A 22,544-nucleotide genomic window follows, 5' to 3' on the forward strand; every position below is an offset into this window, starting at 1 on the left:
GCCCCTACTGAAATCCTATTGTGCTAGGCACTGTGCAAACATATAATAAGAGACAGTCCCTGCCCCGAAGAGCTTACAATCTGAATAGTCAAGCCAGCCAAAGGGTGGAAGGAGAAACAAAGACTCACCCAAGATCGCACAGAGCCAGGGACAGAACGCAGGTTTCCAGGCTTCCTGTCTAATCCCCCACCCCTGGGCCTCAGTAAGATCCAACCAACCCTGCCTTTATTTTCAAGGTTTAGGAAACCTCCCTTTTTATAGTTCTGTAAACAGATGCACTAGCTAAGAAACACATGTCTGTATGATCTGCATGCTGGAGGACATGTTTGTGCACATCATGTGCTTGTCCCACCCGTCACGAGCAGGACTAAGCTGGAAATCATGTTGTTTTTTTCATCAGAGGGTTGCACTGCAGAATAGCCTACATACCGCTTCAAGTGAAGGGTGAGGGGGCTTTGAAGTCCTATATGTCACTGAGAAAGGTCAGAGAGCACCTGAGTTATACAATGCAGAAGTTACATGTATATAGTTATTGTTCTCATTGCCAAATTTTTATCCTTCGACGTAATGTTCTTAGGAACTCTCTGCTCTACCTCGGACTGTTCAATAATCACGTTACAGACACTACATTACGATATTAGAACTGGTACACTTCACAGAGAATTGTATTGACTTACCAATAATACTTAGCGCTCACGGATCCATGTGGTAGTTATTTCCATTGTGGTCACCCTCAGTCGCGATTGGGACCCCGTTGCACTACGTGCTGTCCTTGCACACAGGATGAGCTTACAAACTGCCCCAATGAACTTGCAAACTCAAAATGTAGTGCTTTCCATCTACAATGCAAAGGGGAAGTCGGTATTATTGTCCCCATCTTACAGGTGGGGAAACTGAGGCACAGGGCGGGATGGTGATTTGGCCAAGGTCACACAATAAATCAGTTAAGTATAATTCCTATATGCAATGGGAGCACTGGCCATTATTCCTGTTACAGCAGCACCGAGAAGTCCCAGCTGAGCTCAAAGCCTCATGATAGTAAACGGCAAGCCCTGTATGGATTCTGCCCATTTTACACATGAGGCCCTGAGACTCAGAGAGACTAAGGCACAGACCCTCAAGGATATTTAGGTGCCTAATTCCCACAGAATCAATGGGAATTAGGCACCTAAATACCTTTGAGCATCCAGGCCCAAGTGACGTCAAGAAGCTCGCACAAGAAGGCCAATATGAAGCCAAGAACTGAACCCCAGAGTGCATGAATCTTAGGGCACTGTAGAAATCACAAGATGACAGGAACCGCAACAAAGGCAGCAGAACATATTAATAGCATTAACATTACTGGGCCCCTAACAGCATCCCAGTGCCAAATAGCCAGGGGTCCCCAGGCATGTAACAGTAAAACTCAGCTGACCTGACCAGCTCAACACACCTCACACACTATTGTCATGATATTTATTTCAAAGGTGTCTGGTAATATACCATCTGAAAACTACCACCACACTGGTCATTGATATCGCTGTGAAATGTATGTAATGACACTGTATAAAATCATGGACACTCTCTGATACTGTGTTTTGGAGTCTGGAAACAGACCAAGGTGGCAAAACGGGATTTTCCAGACAAAGGAAAATGGCAACACCTCTTGGGCTCAGTTGCATGTCACGCCAGGTGTGGTCAAGGGCAAAGGGCTATTCATTTGCACCAGGGTCCATTTGTGTTGTAAAATTGCAGGACTGCAAAAATTAACCTGGTGTTGGCTCCCGGGTAGACACAGAAAGCTGAGCCCCTGGGAGGGATTCCTGTCTTGGTGACAAAGATAAACTCTGAGGGTATAAAGGACTGGTGAGAGACTCTGGGGCATGCATCACCTAGGGGACACAGGACAGCACCTCTGAGTTCATAGAATCATAGACTATCAGGGTTGGAAGGGACCTCAGGAGGTCACCTATTCCAACCCCCTGCTCAAAGCAGGACCAATCCCAAACTAAATCAGTTCATGAAAAGTGGATCCTCTTGGCTGCAAACTGTCAGTGAGAAACTTGCTTAGACAAGGATTGTAACTTGCTGAAATCAAATTTTAGCCACTAGGAAGTGCGTTTTGTTTTGTTTTACTTTTAACCCTACCTGTCTCTTCCATCTCTGGTCTTTGTCAACAAACGTATTCTTGCTTTATTACAAAATCCTCTCCGTGCTGGGTATTAAACTGAAGGGTAAAATCCTCAGCCAAACTGCCAGGCAGGTGTGTGGAGGCAGCTAACTTGCTAACTTCTGTGTGGGTCCAGTGAGAGGGACTGGCTACTGCAGAGGAGGTGGTTTGGGGGAAACTGAGGGCTGGAAGGGTTTTTGGTGTTGCCCTGCAAGGAGGGACCAGGCTGATGGAAAGTAGGGGGAGGCCACTGTGCCGTGAGCAGGCTGCTGGTGGCAGGGCTCTGAATCAAAGCTGCACAGCCCAGAAGCACCCAGGATTACAGGACAGGAGGTGAGAGAACCCCTTACTGGTCTGGGTGGTGCCCCCCCCCCCAACATCGCAGGTACCTGCCTCCATTACTTTTGGCCTGAGATCCAAAGCCCTGAATGAAAACTCAACATTTTCTCGTCTGCATTTATATGAAGCTCAGATACCAAAAGTCATAACAAAAATAAAACTATACACTCAAGCTGCCTTCAGGGAACTATGTTGTGTTGTAGGCATGTTGGTCCCAGGATATTAAGAGCCACTGACTTGCAGAAGAGCTCTGTGTTGCTCAAACTCTCGACTCTTTCACCAGCAGAAGTCAGTCCAATATAAGATATTATCTCCCCCACCTTGTCTTTCAGGGAAAGATTACACAAGCAGTTAGAGGTCAGGCATGATCTTAGGAAGAGAAGGAAACTAAGCACACACCTTCTAGGTATCCACTCCCACAAGGTGGGAAATATCTCAAATGGAGTGATTTATCTGAGGAAGTTATGATTCCCTCGTCAGTTCTCTATCGATTTTACCTGACACACATTCATAGAGGCTCCACAGGCATGTTGCATATTTCTGTATTTGTACCGTTGGAGAAGATTCCCTAACGCGTTCCATCCTTGCTACCAATCTACTGGAAAGCGTTCCCCTAATAAAAAACCTACTACGGCTCTGGCCACAGACACTTCAGTATCACTATTGCAAGATGTAGTCTTTAGGGTCATTACTCAAATATTTTCTTACAAGGGTAGCGACAGAATTTAATAGGAATTCAGACATTACGAGAGGACTCTGCAGAACATTTACAAAGATCCGTAGATACCGACTTCCTATAGAAATGTTTCTGTCTCTGCTACGTCTGATTGGAATTGCCATGAGAGCAGCCGCTTCTGTCCCCTGACAGAACCAAAGGCAGCAATGAAATGAAAACCAAGACAGTTAATGAAGCCACTGTGAGCCTCTGAAAAAGGACTGACAAATTCATCTTGGGTCTTCTTTTAACTGCTCCATAACACTCATTCTGTGGGTGCATGGGCGTGTGCCCAGTTTAGCACCTGGAAGTCCACAGTGAACTCTCCAATGTGTCCTTCAAGTGCCAGTAGCTTTCTTAGAGCCCTGGACGAGCCAGAAAGCTTGGAAGTGGAGCCAAGGCTGAGGTAATCCAAGGCTTCTACAAGCCAGAAACTTGGCTGGTCACTAATGGAAAAGGAAATAGAGAAAGTGAAGCACAAAGTCGCTCTTGACTGCCTGAGAGCAATGGTACAACATCCTAGTTGGCTCCCCTTCTCCTTGGCGCCTCCTCAGCGTCAGACAGGGATGTGAGCCAGGACAGGGCACGGAGCCTGAATCTAGCCTGTTATTAACTTGCCCATCTCTGCCGCAGGCTTATTGCAATAACGCCGTCAAGGAGGATTAGGGCTGGGTTTGTCGTTACCAAAGAGCAGGAGGAAGGTGCAAGAATCCAATGGTGGATGTAGGCTTTTGTTGCCAATGTGATGGCATAGGGCCCCGCACACCAAACCCAGCTGGACAGTCATGCTGACACCTCTGCCAGATAGAGGCCTGAGGAGGGGAAGCCCCACAACAGGTGGGGAGACGGCTAGAGAGACTCAAGCTGGACCCTGCGACGGGACGCACCAGGCTGTTTGAGGCCCCCGGCTGGAGGCCTTGCTGTCCTACCACACCCTGCCCCAGGAAAAGGAGCAGTGAAGGTGGGTCCTCCAGGCCTGCCTAGAAAGGCTGCATGGAATCAGCCAATCAAAGCCCAGCAGGCTCAGTTAAAAGGAGCTACAGGGTCTCTGAGCAGCTCAGTCACTGGCTGGACGCAGAAAGGGGGAGAGGGCTTGGAAGGCTGCGAGACGCCCCATGTAAAGAAGTTTGGGAGATATCCTGCCCGAACAGGCAGGGAACCCAAGGACAGAAGGGGAAGCAGCCTAGGGAATGCAGCAGCAGCAACTGGAAGCAAAGGGCAGCAGTAGGTGGCTGCTGTTTATAGGGTCCCTAGGTTAGGACCAGACGCAGTGGGCAGGCCCGGGTCCCCCCCACCACCGGCAGCTGGGGAAAGGATCTAAGCCGCGAGGAGGGGATGAGACTCAGTACTAAAAACCCAAGAAAGGAGCTAGAATGGAAACAGGCCCAGAGATGGGGCTGCAGACCCCGAAGTGGGCCAGCCATTTGTTGGGAGTGTGGTATCCCGGAAGGGGTTCCTTCATCCATGTGACTTGGCCGGAGGGCACCAGCTGACGGGGCTCCGGGAGCAGAGAGCAGGATCCCGCCATCCGACAGACTACACCACAGACTCCCAAAATGCCAAGCCGTCGCAATTAGAGGCCTTGCAGGGAAACTTGCCCCCGACTCAGGTAAGGGTCTGTCTACGCTTGGAGCTGAAGGTGTGATTTCCCAGCTCAGGTAGACATACACGTGCTAGCTCTGATGGAACTAGTGCATTAAAACAGAAGGGGAGCCGCGGCGGTGCAGGCTGCGGGACGAGCTAGCGGCCTGAGCACGCGCCTTGGGTCACGGGTCGGACTGTACTCAGGGCGGCTCGCCTGTCCCGCCGCCTGAACCGCTGCAGCTTTGCTCCTATGCTTAGCGTGCTAACTCAGTCCAAGCTGGTGCAGGTATGTCTGCTCCAGCTTGAAATGCACTCACCCTGAGTGAGGCAACGAGAGAGCCCAGCTGTGTGGCCACTCCACTGGACCCCAGCTGTTCCAATGAAAAACACATGCATTTCCCTGCCAGCCACTTTGCGCACGTGAAGCGGGCTCCACTCTCTCTGAGAGCCATCTAGCACGGGAGGCAAGAACTGTCTGTATAGGTCGGGCCGAGCGCCTGTCCGCTCCAGCTGGCTGGGTACGCAGACAGATTGCTCAGCCTAGCACTGGGAGAGTGGGAGGGATACAGGGAGAGTTCTGTGCGGCTTTTTCCAAATTGTTTTGCCAAAGTGTAACTAGAAACACAAAACTTGTTTGCAGCAACGTTTGGGAAAGATGCCCCAAGGGGATACAGTTGGAGCAAACAAGTTCTGCAATTTTCTACTCGCCCCACATAGTGCTCAGCAGTCCCCTCCCCCCATTGTACATTGCACGCTCGTCAGTTAGTGCAAGTCAGACAATGGGCGTTTGGGGCAGCACCTGCATAGGAGACCGCCAAGACACACTCAGGCCTTGGGTAACATTTTCAAAAGCACCTACGTGACTTAGGAACTGAAGTCCCATTTTGAAAAATGACTTAGGCACTGAGGGCTGAATGCTGGAAATTCGGCCTTCGATGCTCAATGATACAACTCCTAACAGGTGCCTGGAAAAACCATGGCAAGTCTCAAAGCCTGAGTGAGGCACCCAGATTCCTAGCCAAGGAACCAGGAGAGAGAGGCCTCTTGCACTGTGATTCACAAACACCAGCTGGCTAGGTGGGGAGCCACCTAAGATAGCCAATGGGACACCAGCCACACGTGTGTTACACTCCACCTTCTCACAGGGAGGTGCCCGGTGCGCTTGGTGATTCTGAGGCCAGGTACCTTGTTTAGGGTTAGGTGCCTTCTGCCATTTTAGCAAGAAGTTGCCAGAGGAGGAGCTGCTGCTGCTCCACCCACCTTATAACTTTCAGCCCAGCGGGATTAGCACGCGCACCTGAGAGGTAGGAAAGCCAGGTTCAACTCCCCACCCTCTGCCAGAGGAGAAGAAAACATTTGCCCAGGGGTCTCCTCCTTCTCAGGACTGCCCTAACCTCGGAGCCAGGGGATGCTCTGTTGTGGCGGTCTCTCAGTCTCTCCTTTTGCACACTGGATAAATAATCAAAGACTGATGAGAGCAGGGGGCCTGGATCTTCTATCTCTTGGGTGACAGCTTTAACCACCAGGCTAGAGAGTCACACACGTGTCTACATCCCACTGTAAAGAGTCATTTGGGCAAGCAAGAGCAAAACCTGCAGGGTTTGGTAGTGTCTGGTGCATCACAGTAGTGTCGGTGTCTAAAAGAGGGACTTAGGTGTCTGACTGTTTTGGAGTCCTTAGAAGCCTTTCAGGAAGATTAGGGCTTGTCGAGAAAATTGTGCCACTTTATCTATACCAGCATAGTTAAAGCAGTACAACCCCCTTAGTGTGGATACTGGTGTATCAGGAGAAAGGGCCCAGTACAGCTTATTCCTGTACAGGAAGGGGAATAAGCTCTACCGGACTAAAGGCATCTTTATAGCACTGTAACTGCGTCCACACTGGGAGTGGTACCGATTCAGCTATGTCAGTTAGGGATGCGACTTTCTATTATAATAGTTAAATCGGTGCAACACTGTTTGTAGACCCAGGCCTTAACATCCTCTGTTCCTCAGCCACTTTTGAAAATTTGACTTAGGATCCTAAGTCACTTGGTACTTTTGAAAGTTTGACCCTTTATCTGTTGTTGTTATTAATTATTGGTATTGCCATTGCTCCTTGGCACTCTCGTTAGAGACCCATGGGGGTAGGTGCTGTGCAGACAGAACAAACAGACAGGTCCCACCCCACAGAGCTGCCAATCTAAGCTAGTTAGCAATTTAACCTGCAAACAAATGTACCCTAGTTTAGTTAACCCCCTGCCAAACCGTGTGTGGACACTTGTACTTTGCTTTAAGAGGGGCTTGTTTTGGTTGAGTGTCAACCTGTTCTAGTCAACTTCAACTAAACTGGAATGAACCTATTTAACCTGCCATAAGAGCATCCACATGGCCTTTTCACTGGTTTAACTAAGTCAGGTAATTTAAACACTTCAGGTTAAACAGATGCACGTCTGCAGGCAGCCAAGCCCTTAGGTGTTGCTGGGGTATTGTTAATTCAGTATAAGATACTGTGTCCTGTGGCTCAGTACTAACCCCTCTCCCCCAGAATGATGCTAGGGATCTGCCAAGTGACGGATAAGATAATAGTCCTTTTCATCCAGCTTTCAAAGGTGAGTATGAGTAATTATCTCCATTTCACTGTGAGGGAAACGGAGGCACAGAAAGAGGAAGTGACCTGGGTTACACAGCAAATCAGTTGCAGAGACCAGCTCCCCCCAACTCCCACTCCACTAGTCTATGTCCCGGGAGCACCGCCACCCATAGTACAAAACCAAGGTCCTATCTATCTGCAGTCGCTAACCGATCCTACATGAGCAGGGTCTTTCATTCACCCAGGTGTCCTAGCCAAAGTCCAGCTTGGATAATTACCAGCAAAATGGCTAAAGCTGCTCCGGTTGCTCTGCCCTGTGGAGTGGTTGCTCCTTTCTGCCTTCACGGCAGCCGATCTCTGGCACAGATGCTGTGCGGCGTTTACACTGAAATTTGTAAAATGCCGGGTGCGCCTTGTGTCGAAAGGTGCTGGAGATATTGCAAAACCGTCATGAAGACAGCTCTGCAATTAGCTCCAAAGCAAGATACCAATTAGAGTAACGAGTCCAAGCCAGTATTTAGTGAGTGAGATTTTCTGATGAGGGTGGGAATTTCTGTTTCTTCCATTTGCTTCTTGACTGGCTCATGTAGATTATAGTTATTAAAGGCTGAGAAAATGTGGTCATCACCCTAAGTGGGAAAACAGACCGAGAAGCTAGCTGGAAAGTACTGTCCATCCCACCCCCCCGCAATCAAATATGCTCTCGGAGAAAGTGGAGATGATGTTGGAATGTGGCTTTACTTGTCAAGACAGCGTTTTATTCTCTCTCTCTCTCTCTCTCTCTCTCTCCCTTTGCCTTTCTCTCTCTCCAGTGAGTTGTAGCTTGGAGATTAAAAGCTCGTTCTCACTCCGGAAATGAAGAATTTCTGCCAAGACCTCCGGCCGAGAAAATCTGAACAAGATGCCTTGTGCCTGCAGACCCCGCTGGTGAACTCCCTGCTAGCATCTTGTAAGGAGAGACATGACAGAGCCTCCTGTGTCACAGGGCTTTTTAACCCTGATTCCCATCCAAGCAGCACATGAGATGGGGGCAACAGGTCACCCGCTGAGAGCAGCCACTTACACGGGCCATGACTCAAACAAGCCAACCTCTTCTCGGGGCACCTGTAAATCTGGAAGCCGTAAAGGATCCTAGGAAGAAGTGGCCCTGTAGCCTCTGCTCAGTCCCCGCAGAGCTCTGATTCCGTCAAACGGTTACCAGCTCCTTTGCTCTCTACACAGCGCCATGGGCAAGAACCTCGGCAGCCTTTCAGCTCGGGCCAGGCACCAAGCCGTGGCGTCCTCCGTTCCTCTGCAGTGACAGGCGTTCAGTGCCACTATCATCCCCAGTGCCCGGAGGGAGGCGCTGCATGCTGGACTCCCAGTCTCCAAGGCCATGGAAGTCTCGGCTGGGTCTCCCTGACTGCGCCACACTGGGTGCACCAAACCTTGAAGGTCCCCGGGAGCATGCCAGGTGCACCAAAGGCAGGGGCTGAATCTGTGTCAGCTACTGGGCCCTGTCGGTGCTGGTCCTGCTCGGATCCCCGTGCTTCAAGGAAAGGGATAGAGAAGGGAGCCTTTAGTAGGGCTCTCAGGAAAGGGGCAGATCGTAAATACCAAAGGGACAGGGGCTTGACCAGTCAAGGTAAATGAGGAAACCGAGGCACAGAGCAACAAAGCGACATCTCCAGAGTCACATGGCTATTGGAGGGCACGACCAGAAATCGAACCCAGGCGCTGTGACAGCCAGTCCCCTGCTCTAACCGACAGACAACGCTGCCCCCCACTAAAATCAGGACTCCCGTGTAAAATGAGCTCCCGTGAATGCCTCACCACCACCAAAGGCAGGATTGTTTTCGGTCAGAAACATTGTAGAGGATGCTAGCATCAAGGTAAAACGTCTGTCCTTCCCTGTGATATTAATAGAGCCTTAGCCAGTATTACAATGACATCACTTGGGGGTAACTTTGCAGCATTCATGCCTCTCATTTCTTTTATGCCCTTGGCTCAAGCAGAACATTCGGACCAGACGGGTGCCTTGCCCTTTCCGTGTCCCTGTTCCCCGTTGCCAGGTGCTAGTCCAGAGCTCCCCGGTGGTTGCATCTCCAGCCCCGAGAGGGAACGTTTAAATAACTAAACACATTTTTAAAAGGGAGAAGGAGGTAACAATTTCTGCCCTCAGAAAGTGGGGGATGGAGGCCGACTGCCTGTGCATGAGGAGCCAGACCCAGCCACTGCAGGATCCTACAAACTCCCCTTTGCTGAAACAAAGGCACTGGCCACTGCTCAGCCAGGCACTGCTATCCAGTCGCCTGAACGCCCTCCTTCGACTCCCTCTGCTGGGCCTTGTTTCCAGGGTCCAGGCCCCTTTTTGGTCTAGGACCAAATCCTGTTCCCTGCCCCGGGTCAGTGCGAGCTTTGCCACTGACTTCAAGGCAGCAGGATTGATCCTTGGTCTCCTCCTAGGTATGCCTCAGCCCGTTGATCGTTCCCAGTCCACAGGCGGTAATGGACATTGGGCCCAGCACTGACAACACGTTCAGCCCCGGAGGGGAATGTGCCTCGGGTCAGTCACGATCAGCTACGCTACCTGCCCGATGGGGCACCTAGAGAAGCCCAACCAGCCCCATCACCTCTCCTCAGCCACACCCGACCCAGGTGGGTGAGAGGTCCAAAGTGGGCAAGCAGGCTGGACGCCTCCGATGGAAATGCCCCAGGTGGGAAGGGTGGAAGGCCAGTGGAGCAGGGCCGCCGGACAAAGGAGCACAGAGAGTGGTTTTCTCCTATGTCCTCTCTGGAGCTGATTCCTTCCCTCTGCTTGCCCCCGGCAGTACACAGGCATCTGTGCGAACGTAATAAGCTGCTTCTCATTACCAGAGGCCAATGCTAAGCTTGCCCACTGGGGCTAGTGGAAATGAAATTGATGATCTGTCTCCGGGAACCCCAGGTCGCTCTGGCCACATGGGCGCAGAGCAATGAAGCTGAGATGAGGCCGATTGCACAAGGAGGCCGTGTCGTCCCTGCCATGCAGGAGCAGCAGTTCCAGGTCAAGGCTGAAAGGCCAGAGCAAGACTTTCGGCTCTGTGCAAGGCTCCACTGCCCACATTTATCACCAATATCCCCATTCACATTCCTGGTCTGCCCAGTAAAATATTCATACCCCAAAGGGCATTGCTCTTACTGATCATAGCAGAGGTCACGTGTCATTGGCAGCTCCCCAAGCAGCTCCCGGAGACCTGCGTATCCTTTCCCTACCCCCGATGTCTCCCTGCAGGAGGAAAAGGACCTTGCAGTCAAGCATCAAGACGAGACTTGCAGGCATAAGACCAGCTTTGCAGTGGCACTGGCTATCCTAGCCAGTGCAAAAGGACAAGGAGCTGAGACAAGGAAGCAATCCCGTGGCACGCTTGCTGTGCAGACGTATTGCACGGGCGTGGTGTTGGAGGACAGGAGAGTAGATCTATAGGTTCCAAGGCCAGAAGGGACCATTGTGATCATCTAATATGACCTCCTGTATAGCCCAGGCCAGAGACCTGCCCCCAAATAATTCCTAGAGCAGATCTAGGGGGACACCTTGCTTTAAAGAATCCCACATAGGTGACTGCTGGATTAAGGATACCAGAACCATACGCCTGGTCTGGTGAGCTGGCTTTGTGTTCCTCAGAGTCCATGGTGGCTGACAGCAGCTACAATCCATGTCATTCCAGGAGCACCTGCCTCCTGACTTCCGAGACAAACAGAAGAGCCTCAGACTCCTGATCATACCAGTGCAGGTGCAATAGGCCCATGTCGCTGCCATCCCTGGAAAGGAGCACTGAGATCTCAGGCCAGCCCCTCCAACGGTGACGGCTGGGAGCCACATTCCGTGATGAACAACTGTGGAGACCTCTGACATCATACAGCCAGCCTGGCCTTTCACACTCAAATTGATTCGCCAAGACATCACTGGGCCCCTCCTCCGCCAGAGGTTCCCTCCATAAATCATTTCAGCAGGGGGGCTGAAAGGCAAGGATCATATTTAGCCCTAAATGAAGATGCCAGGTTGAGGCTGACAGAGCTACTGTGATCTTCAGTTACATATGCCCTCTAGAATGACACTGGCCCCACATGAATGTACATGTTAATCTTCACATGATGAGCAGATGAAGCTCTGAGCCAGACAGGGAAAGGGAATCTCAAAATCCTTAGCTTGGCTAGATGGTTTTCTTTGCTGATCTCTTTCCAGAGTCCCTGCCCATATCCCACCTCGGTAATCTCCCTCCCTTCGGCCAGCCGGGAGGTGAGTCTGATCCCAGCCCCTGCAAGGGAACAGCAGATTGCTGGAGCAGCAGGGGTTCCAGCCGTGAGCTCAGTGGAACTGACATTTCTTTCAGCACCATGCTGCGTGCATGCCTGCACCTTGAAACCTGTGTGCCTCAGGGAGACCCGCCGCGCTCCACGCCAGCAGGGGCAAGGGGGCTGGCAAGCACTTGTCGTCCCCCCCCATCCTCTGGTAGCCTCTCAGGCTCGCCCAGTGGTAACTGACCTGACTCAAAAGCCCATGCAGCTGGAGAGTGGGCAGTTTGGTTTCACGGCAGGAGTACGTGTAACCCACGCACCTGGGTGTGGTGTTCTGTCCCATCTAGTGGCCCTAAGACCACTTAAAGAGAGAGAGAAACAGTCTCCTTAACAGCCAGTTGGCTTTAACGCATGCAGTAGAGGCTCGTGCCCTAAGCTCCAGAGGTCCCAGGTTCAATCCCGCCCGCCGACGACCAGGGTCTGTCAGCGTTACGTACGCACAGGCCCCCTCGGTACCATTCCCTGCCCCATGAGAATGCAGAGCAGGTGGGTGCGGCTCTGGGGCAGAGGTACCCACTTCAATCCTCCACGTTCCCCTCCGTCTCCCAACAGCCCCATTCGGCGACAAACGGGAATCTGTCCACGTGGTAGCCGGGTACATAGCAACGTCCCCAACCCGCAGAGTAGCTGCAGCTGTTAAGACGCTGCAGCAACTGGCTGGTGAGAAGAGAGGGGCAGATCCGGAGGGCATGGGAGGGGTACGTTAGCACAGCACCGTCAAAGATGATGCATCTACTAGATCCATGTCCCTCTCCGCAGCATTTCCTACGCCCTAGCTCAGGCAGCTGAGCTCCCCACTTCCTTTGCCGGTGTCTGTGGCTCCTAACTCTCCCCGTGCATTGTATAGGGCCCCTGGGTGACACTCAGAAGTCCTTTAGACAGCAGGGCGTTTAAAGTTAGGCCTTGCAAAAATGAGATTAAATCCCCTGTGTGGATCTAGCCTGAATTTGCTAGTTCCTCTGCAGGGGTCTTCATTGTCCCTGCAGAGCTGATTTGCTTTCTGGAGCAGCAGCTGTTAACTGCCAGGGTGACACCTCTCATCACAAGCCAAGAGGACAACATGGGCCAAGGCAAGCCATGAAGGGGCAGGTTTGTCTGTGGAAATCTATTTAATTTGAGGCCTGGCTAATTGTTATGGGCCAACCCCGTATCCCTGGGATACCTACGCCAATCCAAGTCTGGCCTAGAATCACGCTGTAATAGACCTGAAAACAGGTTCCAGACAACGAACCACAGCTCGTCAGTAACCAGGTGTTATTTATTTGCACTGCAGTAGCCCCGGCTGAGATCAGGGCCCCGTTCTGCTGGGCACACACACACTGAGATACAGAGTTTATAGACTAAATGGACAAAGAGGCTCAGAGAGGGAAAACGACTTGCCCAAGGCCATGCAGCAAGTCAGTGGCAGAGAACACTGTGCTCCTGACCCCCAGGCCAGTGCTCTGCCCACTAGACAATGCTGCCACTTGTGGAACTTACTGCTGCTCTCCAGAACCCACCTCTTCTTTCCCAGTCATCCCAAACCCACTGATCTAGAGTTGACTGGTGGAACCTCAACACCGTGAAACAGCTTCTCCCTTTGTCAGGCTTGGGCCCTAGGGGGGGTCTCTCTGGACATGAGGCCTCCACACCGCTTGCCAGAAGCTCTTAGACACAGTGTCTACAGGCTCCACGTGGGCTGATGGAGGCGCACCAGTTCCAGCAAACGGCTGCCACAGAACTGCAGGGTCCATCTTCCATAAGCCCCACCTGAGTTTACGATGGCCCGGCAGGGGAACAGCGCTGCTGGGAGGTAGGATTGCCATCCCCGGCCCCACCCCACCCCGGAGCCCACAGCCTGCACCCCCTCCTGCACTCCAACCCTCTGCCCCACCCCTGAGCCCCCTCCTGCACTCCGAACCCCTCATTTGTGGCTCCACTCCAGAGCCCACACCCCAGTCTGGAGCCCTCACCCCCTCCGGCACCCCAACCCCCTACTCCAGCCTGGTGAAACTGAGTGAGGGTGGGGGAGAGTGAGCGATGGAGGGAGGCGGCTGGAGTGAGCGGGGGTGGGGCCTTGGGGAAGGGGCAGGGCAGGGGTGGGGCAAGGGTTTGTGCAATTAGAAAGTTGGCAACCCTACCGGGAGGGCCCATCCAGTGCAGGGTTTCAGGGCTCTCTGGCCAGCTGTCCTCAGTGGGGATCCAATGCTGCTCCTGAGGGAAAGGGACCTGAGCGCAGAATGAGCTCAGTGGTGCATTAGCCACTTGGCCAATGGGGCCCATGCCCAGGAGCAACAGCCAATTGGGGGGCCCCGGAAAAATGGACGCCCCCATGCCACGACCCACTCCACCCGCCCGGCGCTCCTGCTGGGGAGCGGAGGAAGCCCCCATGTCCTGACCCTGCTCCCCAGCAGGAGCACTGGGCGGGCAGGGCAGAGCAAGCCCCTGCACCCCAGCCCCACTCCCTGGCAGGAGCGCCGGGCAGGCGGGGAACCCCTTGCGCCCTGACCCATTTCCCAGGCAGGAGCGCCGGGCAGGTGGAGGATTCCCTCGCGACCTGACCCAGCTCCCAGGCAGGAGCGCCGGGCAGGTGGGGAACCCCTTGCGCCCTGACCCATCTCCCAGGCAGGAGCGCCGGGCAGGCGGGGAACCCCTTGCGCCCTGACCCATCTCCCAGGCAGGAGCGCCGGGCAGGTGGAGGATTCCCTCGCGACCTGACCCAGCTCCCTGGCAGGAGCTTGGGCGGGGGGCAGGGGGAGACTGCAGGTGGAAGGGGTGGGGAGGGGCCCCCCTTGCTCTGCCCGAGAGCCCCACAAACCCCTAATCTGCCTCTGACTGAGCTGGCTGCTAAATGAATATTCTGGGATGGGATTCTCCCTGTGACTGACAGGAAGCCCGCTGTGGCCCCACCTCCATGCCCCTTTCCTTCCCCGGCTATAGCTCTTCCCCGTTGCTGGCATGGAGTGAGGCTCCCCACCCAGACCCTGGCACATGGCCCCCTTATCCCTCCCAGGAGCAGCAGCAGTGCCCCCCACCACCTTGGGAGCAGCAGCAGGCCCCCACTATTCAACCCCCAGCCCAGAGGTCTCAGTTTAGGGGGGCTGAGCCCACTGAACTCTTCTCCTCCTGCCACCCAGAGTCCCTGGCGGGGTGGGGTCATCAGGCCCAGCAGAGCAGGGGAGCTTGGTGTTAACCCCCCATTGAGATGCCTGGGGCTGGCCATGCCACTCAGCGATGGCTTCAGGCTCTCTGCAGGTTCAGGCAGCAGCGCCGCTCGGGTCACGGTTTTCACAAGGGCTAGAAACTCACTTGGCTGTCCCACATGAAAGCTGAGATTCTGCCCTCGGCACGCGGCTGCAGGAGCTGAAGCCCGGAGCGTGGCTTTACCGTGCACATGCCTTCATCTGGCTGTTTGCTGGGCTCGTAGAGCCCTGGTGTTGGCTACTGGACTGAGCAGGCGGCTGGGTTCTGTTCCCAAATCTACCTCTGATCTACCACAACTTAGGGTGTGTCCCTTTAATGCCTCCGTTGCTCCAGATGGGAACCCACCCTGGCCCAGCCTCGGACGGCACTCTGAGCAGCTCCGATGAGAGGGGCAGGTGGCCTCTATGCTTACAGAGCCTGTAATGGGCACAGGGGCAGGGAGACCAGCAGACTGTGTCCACCAGCGTCACACGCAGGCCAGCCACTGCCCCGGCTTGAGAATGGGATAGGATTACTTCAGGCCCATAAATCAAGCTCTTTAAAGTGGAAAACAGCAAGGCTTGTACCCTGCGCTCATGTTATTTCTTCCTTGAGAATTCCAGCCCCGGCTGCACCTCACGTCCCAAGCCAGACAGCCGACCCTTTTACCCAAAGGTAAGAAGCCAGGCAGACATCTCCCTGGCCTCCCGGAGATGAGGGGAAGCTTCAGGAGAATAAAATATGGCGGCTGACGTCAGCTGATAATGATGAATGCGCTCTCGGGCACGATAGCACTAAATCAGGGGTGAGCCGTACGCAGAGTGCCTGGGACGTTGTCCGTTACTCGGCGTCGGAGATAAGCCAGAGACGAGCAGGCTGGGCCCTGGTTAGCACCGCAAGGCCCAGATTGTGGAACCAAGCACCAGAACTGAGCTGTCAGGATTAAGTCGTGTCTGGGAGCGCTGCAGAGACCCTGCCGTGTCTTGGAGAGGCCTCTCCTGCGATCAGGCTGCGGGGAAGTGCCGGGCCTCTTTCCCGTTCCTCCCCCCCTTCCCACACTCTCACTCCCCTTTCGAACAGCTCTGCGTCCAACTCTCGTCTCCTGCTCCTCCCCCCTCAGCTTTCCTCGTGGGCGCGTGGCTCTCCCTCTTCCTCTCCTCGCGGTCTCCCACACTCATCCTCGGTGACGTGACCCGTCCAAGCCGTTAACTGTGCATTTCCTTGCCCTGGTGTTTTCACTCGCCCTGCGGCCCTGGGTCAACTCTCGCCCCCACCAAAACGACTTGGTCTCCAGGCAGCACGGCCCTCTCTGCTGCGTTCCCCTCTCGGACCAGCCCCTCGTCTCTTTCAGCATTGCCCTGTCACTCGGCCTTTTCGTGACTTGCAGTCCCTTGGCGCTGGTGACTTCTCGTCTCCTCCCTGTCCCCTCTTCCATTGACATGGCTGTTGATTCTCTCCACTTCTCTCTCTGCTCCCCCCTGTACTCTTTGGCCCCTCTCTCCCACCACAAGATCTGTCCTGCCAACTCCCAGCCCTGGCTCTCCCCAACGTCCCCTTGCTCCTCTCCTGCGTTCGGGCGGTGGTGCACCTCTGGCGGGAATCCCGTGACTGGGCTGACGTCCTCCTTGAGTTCTGCCATCTTCCTCGCTCGACAGCTCTCCTGCTCCAATTTCGCTGAATCCCACGGCCACAATCCCAGCTGCCTTTCGCCCCCTTTGATTCACTCTCAGACCCTCCCCCTCCTGCCGCCACTGTTCTCTACACACAGAACTGCGCCAATTTCTTCCAAGAGAAAATTAACAAACGACGCCAGGAGTTTCCCCCTGCCCTGCCGACAGCTCTCCCCTCCTATCCCAGACACAGACATGTCTCATCTGCTGTCTTCCGCTAACCCCTCCACTTGCCTCAGTGACCGCGTCCCATCTCCTGAGCTCCCACGTGCCCACTGTCCTCCCTGCCGTTGTCCTTAACCTCTGGCTCTTTCCCCTCACAGGACTAACACACCTCATCTCTCCAGCTTAAAAAATCCACCCTTGACTCCAGTTGTCTCTCTTGCCGGTACGCCGTACCCGACTGGACCGGCTTACTTTCACCTCTGGCTCCTGGAAGTGCAATGTGCGGTCTCACCCGGCCTGCTCAGTACTCGATAATGGGAGCTGCACCTGAGCTGATATATGGGGTCCAAAGAGACAGGGACATGACAGGGCTTTTCCCCCAGCCGGGCAACTGCTTGGAAGCCACCCGCAGAGCAGGCAGGGCTTATCCGGGCCAGCGTCTGATCCAGGCTGAACCCAGCCCCTCTCACACCAGCACCCAGTCCCTGCTGGGGGGAGCAGCAGGGCAAGCGCAGCCCCTGGATTTCTGAGGTTCAGGGTAAGAAAAGCTCAGTGAAGGGCCCAAGCCAGGCCAGAGGAGCCATGCCTGTCAGCGCAGCTGCCGGCCCCTGGCTGCTGGGAAGAGCCCTCTCATTTCAATCATTCTTCGGCAGCTCTCGGTGAGCGAGCGGGTTTATTTACTGTGAAATCCCTCCAAGCGTCTTTCCAAAAACGCTGCCAAGAAACAAAAAAGCCGAAGCGGCGCTCCGTGGCGAGCGAGGGCAGCAGCCAGCGGGGTGCCCACGCTGCCCCTCGCCGCCTGCAATCCAGCCGCCGCTCTGTTTATTTGACATTCACTCAGCACTGCACAGTCGGGTTAGCCACAGCTTACGCAGTGCAACCAGCATGACCAGGCAGCTTCCCCGGGGGCCGCCCCTCCCCAGCCTCACACCCAACCCACCACGGCCAGCCGGGCGGTTCCGGGGGAGGCTGCACAGGAGCAAGGGCCGATTTCAGTCCTGCTGGGAATGTACACAGGGCCCTCGATTAAACACCGCTCTTGGATCAGAGGAGGTGTGGCAGTGATTTGGGAGGCCTAACAAGGGGCGTTTCCCTGCAGGCTGGAGCCCCGTGAGTCATGATCCCCTTTGCCTCGGGACTGTCAATAGAGACATTCCCTCCAGCACCTGTGTAGCATACCTACAGCGCACAGATGCTGCCGGCACGGGATCTAGCTAGGGGCACGCTCAGCGCTGCCTAGCCCCAGTCATTTGAAACTCATGAGTCAGGATTTTAAACCGTCCTAGATGTCGGGGGGGTGGGGGGTCCATTTATTGGCCACCTGGTGTCTCAGTCTTTTGGGGGTCTCATGTTCCAGCTGTGTCCCCAACCCCAAGGGCTGGACACTGGGGGTTTTTTTAATGAAAGCTGAGAGTTTCGTGTCATCACAGGACTCCGGGAGATGGGGATTTAATAAAACACCACAAACGTCGCCAGAGTTGTCGATGAACTCCTGAGAACTGCCAGCCCTGCGCTGTGTATCCAGTCACCCATGGATGAGATGGGGAACGATCCAGATCGTGCTCCCCCCCAAGCCGCACATGAAGGGAGCCCTTCCAGCACAAATCTCTTCTGGTCTGTGCGGAACGGGGGTCAGCTCTCTGCCTGGGAACACCCTCTCATCCAGGGCCCAGCAAAGGCTATCGGCTGCCTTGCGACCCCTGTGTGGGGCTGAGGGCAGATCTGGATGACATGGGATGGGCCTGCAGGACTGTGGCAGGTGGGTACATTTCCCCAGTACCTTAGAGCCCCAGGCTGTCCCTGTGGGGGAGCCTTTCCTTTAAGGGACTCCAGGGGGAAGCCTGGGCAGGGATGGCCCTGGTAGTGGAGGGGGCGGGGGGGTGGGGGTGCCAGGAGTCTGTGCCAGGGTGGAGGCACAAGAATGCAGATGCAGAAAAGAGGGCCCTCAGCTCTTGAGGCTCCCTGCGGGGCTTGCGGGAATGAGAGTGGCCCATTCTGGGGAGAAGGGGCAAACCCCACTCTCCTTCCAGGGAGTGATTTGGAGGACGCTCCCTTAGGCCATTCTTAGCAGGGGATCTAGGCCATAGAGAAGTCATAGGCAGAAACCAAGGCCCTGGCCCACCAAGAAAAGACTCTGACACCCCAATGAGTCTTCTGGGGAGCTGCAGCATCGAGTCTGGGGCTAGGTGGTGTTTTTCTTAGAGCCCCCAGCTCCCGGAGTCCTGTGATGACCTGGGGATCTCGCCTGTCACTAAAAAAACAAAACAAACCACCAAGCAGATACATTTCTAGCCCTCCTAGTTGGGGAGTAAAGGCTGCAAACATTGACCCCAAAGGCTCCAACAGCAAAAGGCCAATATATGAGGTGTGGGCCTGATTCCTGGTGTTTGAATCCTGGGGGGTGGTGAGCGCACCGTTACCACAGCAGGGTCAGCCAGGAAAAGCAGGCCCCATACAGCGGTCCCCTCCGCTCAGTCCCAGCCATTAGGACCTTCTCTCTCTGCAGGCTCCAGTGACTGTTACACAGCTAACAGTCCATCCCTCACTGCATCAAGTTTCCTCCAAGCCCTGCCTGTACTCATCAGATTCCCGGGGGTCCAACATGCGATTCGCAGGGAGCCCTGGGCCTGCGGCGCCTTCCCCTGCCTGCCGGACCCAACGGTCGGCTGGAGCATGGTTCTGCAACTCAGGACTCTTCTGTGCCAGGCTGGTTGTGACTTTGTGTCTTTGGCACACCGGGAGGCTGAATTCATCAGCGTCTCTAGCTGGCTTAGGTGCCTATCCGCCCCTGTTGCTATGGTACCTGAGCACCACCCAACCTTTAGTGGAGCTTCACAGCACACCTGGGAGGTGACGCCGTGCTGTTATCCCCATTGTACAGCTGGGAAACTGAGGCACCGCGAGACTACGGTTGTGGCTACTCTAGATCTTCCAGCTCACACCTACGCTAGCTCTGAGTGAGCTAAAAACAGCAGCCCAGCCACCCCAGGAAAGATCCCATAGGTCCAGACTCACAGCAACTAGCCCCTCCAATGCTGCTGAAGCTACTTGTAAGCACCCTCAGGCGAGTGCGTCTCCCCAAATCAGCATTGGCACCTCCCGCTCTAGGGCAGACGGACCCTAAGTGACTTGTCCAAGGAAGTCTGTAGTAATGCAGGGACTTGGCTGCTGGTCTGCCAGGTCTTAGGCTTGGGCCCTAGCCTCTGGACTAGCTGTCCCCTGTTTGGATCATGCGTTGCTGTCCTTGGACTTGGGTGAAAGACACACGAGGCAAGCACAGTATAACTCTGCAGGGGTTGGGCCCACATCTTAGTGCTGCTAAAATCAGAACCAGGGCCAGCTGGTTCGAAAGGCAGCCCCGTTACCAGGTGCACTGTGTGCCCCAAACCCCTCTCCCTCCCAGTGCCCCGACACCCTCTTCTATAGGCAGCTGCCAGTGTTTTATCAGCTTCCTTCGCCTGCCAGCAGAATCCTGCTTTGATGAGTTCTCCTTGCCACGGCTGGGGCTGCCTCTCCCACGCAGCCTGGGCCCCAAACACAGAGCATTCCAGCCATTCCCTTCACCCCCCGGAGCCACTCCTCAGCTGAGCTCAAGTTTCTGCAAAGGGTCATTGCCCTGCTCCCCCAGCAACGTCCATTAGAACCCCACTCTGCGTGCTCTCAGGCCTTGGGAGGAATGGCAGTCAAATGCTCTGACGCCTCAATAACCCTCAGGACAAACATTAATGCAGCCAGCCCTCTGCTGACAGGCTCTGCTAGGCTGCACCTCCCACCTGCCAGCATCTCTGCAGCTTCCAGGAGCCAAGGAGGCTTCCCAGCCAGAGACGCACCTGAGGGAGACTGTAGGAGTTGATGTATCAGAGCTGGTCCCCAACAAGACCCTCCAATATGAGCCCCTAGAGCCAAGCCCACCCCCTTGGTTCTGCTTCTTATGTCAGATCCAAGCTCACCAGGGCTCTGTTTATTGCTCTGGTTGCACACAATTCCAGTGCTGTCAAATCCCAACCCAAACCGCTGCCTGAAAATCCGCAACTAAGAATGCTCCTCCCTAGGGCCTCAAGGTGCTTCACAGACATGAAGGAGTTGATGACAGTAGCCAGCTCTTATACAGCACTTTTCATCGGTAGAGCTCAAAGCACTTGCCAGTGGATGCCAGTAACATTACCGCCATTTTACAGATGGAGGAAACCGAGGCACAGGCGGCGATATGACTTGCCGCAGGGCGCCCTGCAGGTCCGTGGCAGCACTGAATAGAGACAGGTCTCCCAAATCCCAGTGCAGTGTTCTGGTTGCTTGGCCCAGGCTGTGAGTTTAAGCGTCACAATTCCTCGGGGAGGTGGGGAATGATGACTGTTATTATTTTCCATATGGAGCAAATAAAACAAAATGACTTGCCCAAGGGATGTCGTCTATAGATTTGCTCTGGGCTTGATCCTGCACATGACTTCAAGTGAAGTCTATGGGTGCAAGGCGCACAGTGACTACAAGATCAGCCCCCCCTAAATTCTTAAGGCTCAGGCTCTCCTCAGTCCAGCATCCTCCTGCCTTGAGCTGGCCCCATCTCTGGTGATTTAGGAGGAAGGTCCATGCTCCATAGTCGCCTCTCTCCAAGTTAGCTGGAAAACCCGCTTTGCTTCCGGGCGCCGCTGCGGTTGGGTTGGAGTCACCTGCGCCCCTTGGCTGAAGTCAAAGCACCACGTTCTGTCTCGGGATTCGTGATTTGCACAGCCACGTTGTTGGGAGCTTTTGTTGCGCTGAACAATCCATGAGTTTTCCTGCTCTCGGCCCATTAGCCAAGACCTCGGAGCTCCCATTTGTTAACGACGGGTCTGGAATTGGCTCTGGAATGTGAAATGGCTCCAGGAATTCATCCATAGCAAACTCTTCTCTTTTAGTGGTAATGAGAGGTTGTAACGCTGGCCAAGGCCATGCAAATCCTTCCTGTTATCTCACCGTACCCCCCTCCCCCGCCCCCTGCCTCCCACACAGATCATGCAGTGAGCCTTAAATTCTGGTTCTGTTGTAGGCATGATGGGATCCGGAGCAGAGCTTGCCACTGGGACCATAATAGGCAACTCCTTGGACCTGAAACAGCAGTCTTTAAAGTCACTGTGCACAATGAAGAATGGTAAACAGGTCTGGGCAGTAGCCCCTGAGCCTTCTGGGGAGCAGAATATGTTGTGTTGGGTCTAGCTGGCTGGTGGTCGAGAAAGTTTTAGGTGTTTAATACTCAGCAGGCGGCTTCCTGGGCCAAAGTGCCCCCCCCGGGGCCATAGCCTGCTCCGCCCGTCCTCCTGAGGCAGTGGGCCTTCTGGCTGAGTGCGCACGTCAGGATTTGGCCCCAGATTTTGGGCCCCTGCCGACGTTCAACAGGAAGTCTCTAAGCAGTTAGAGTCCTGGGGCCATCTGCTCTCTTCCAGCAGACAGTCTATATCAAACGCACTGCAGCCAGGGGGCTGTGCAGTCTCGCAGGAGCCACGCATGCAGGAGACAGATCGGGGAAAGCGGAAAAGGACCGAGGGGGTCCCACAGAGGGAAGGGAGGGTCACTGCAGAACTGGAGGGGAGAGGGTATTGTCATGCTGTCAGTGGGGGGGGGCAGGCAAGCCAATATTCCCATCATAGAATCATAGAATCCTAGACTATCAGGGTTGGAAGGGACCTCAGGAGGTCATCTAGTCCAACCCCCTGCTCAAAGCAGGACCCATCCCCAATTAAATCATCTTCCTGTCGTGACTTGGAAACCTGCTACTCACCACAGCTGCGCTGTCTCCCGAAAGGAGACGCAGCAACTCGCTCCAAAACTTGCTCCCAGAGATTCGTGACAAATCCAGACTGAAGGGACGTCACAGAGAACACAGGAGTGTGGAAAC

General features: G+C 54.5%; 1 long non-coding RNA gene across 1 annotated transcript in view; it reads right to left on the reverse strand.

Annotated features, from left to right (window-relative positions):
- LOC311511309 overlaps positions 1-7,912 on the reverse strand; it is a 38,293-nt gene extending 30,381 nt beyond the window's left edge. Inside the window, exons 1-2 of the long non-coding RNA XR_014709251.1 lie at positions 7,637-7,912; positions 678-839 (exon numbers count right to left, since the gene is read on the reverse strand). This is a non-coding gene — a long non-coding RNA (uncharacterized lncRNA). The remainder of the gene's footprint in view (positions 1-677; positions 840-7,636) is intronic.
- Between the last annotated feature and the right edge of the window lie 14,632 nt (positions 7,913-22,544).

This window comes from Lepidochelys olivacea (genome assembly GCF_965140295.1).
Source record: "Lepidochelys olivacea isolate rLepOli2 genome assembly, chromosome: 22".
Lineage (NCBI taxonomy): Eukaryota > Metazoa > Chordata > Testudines > Cheloniidae > Lepidochelys > Lepidochelys olivacea.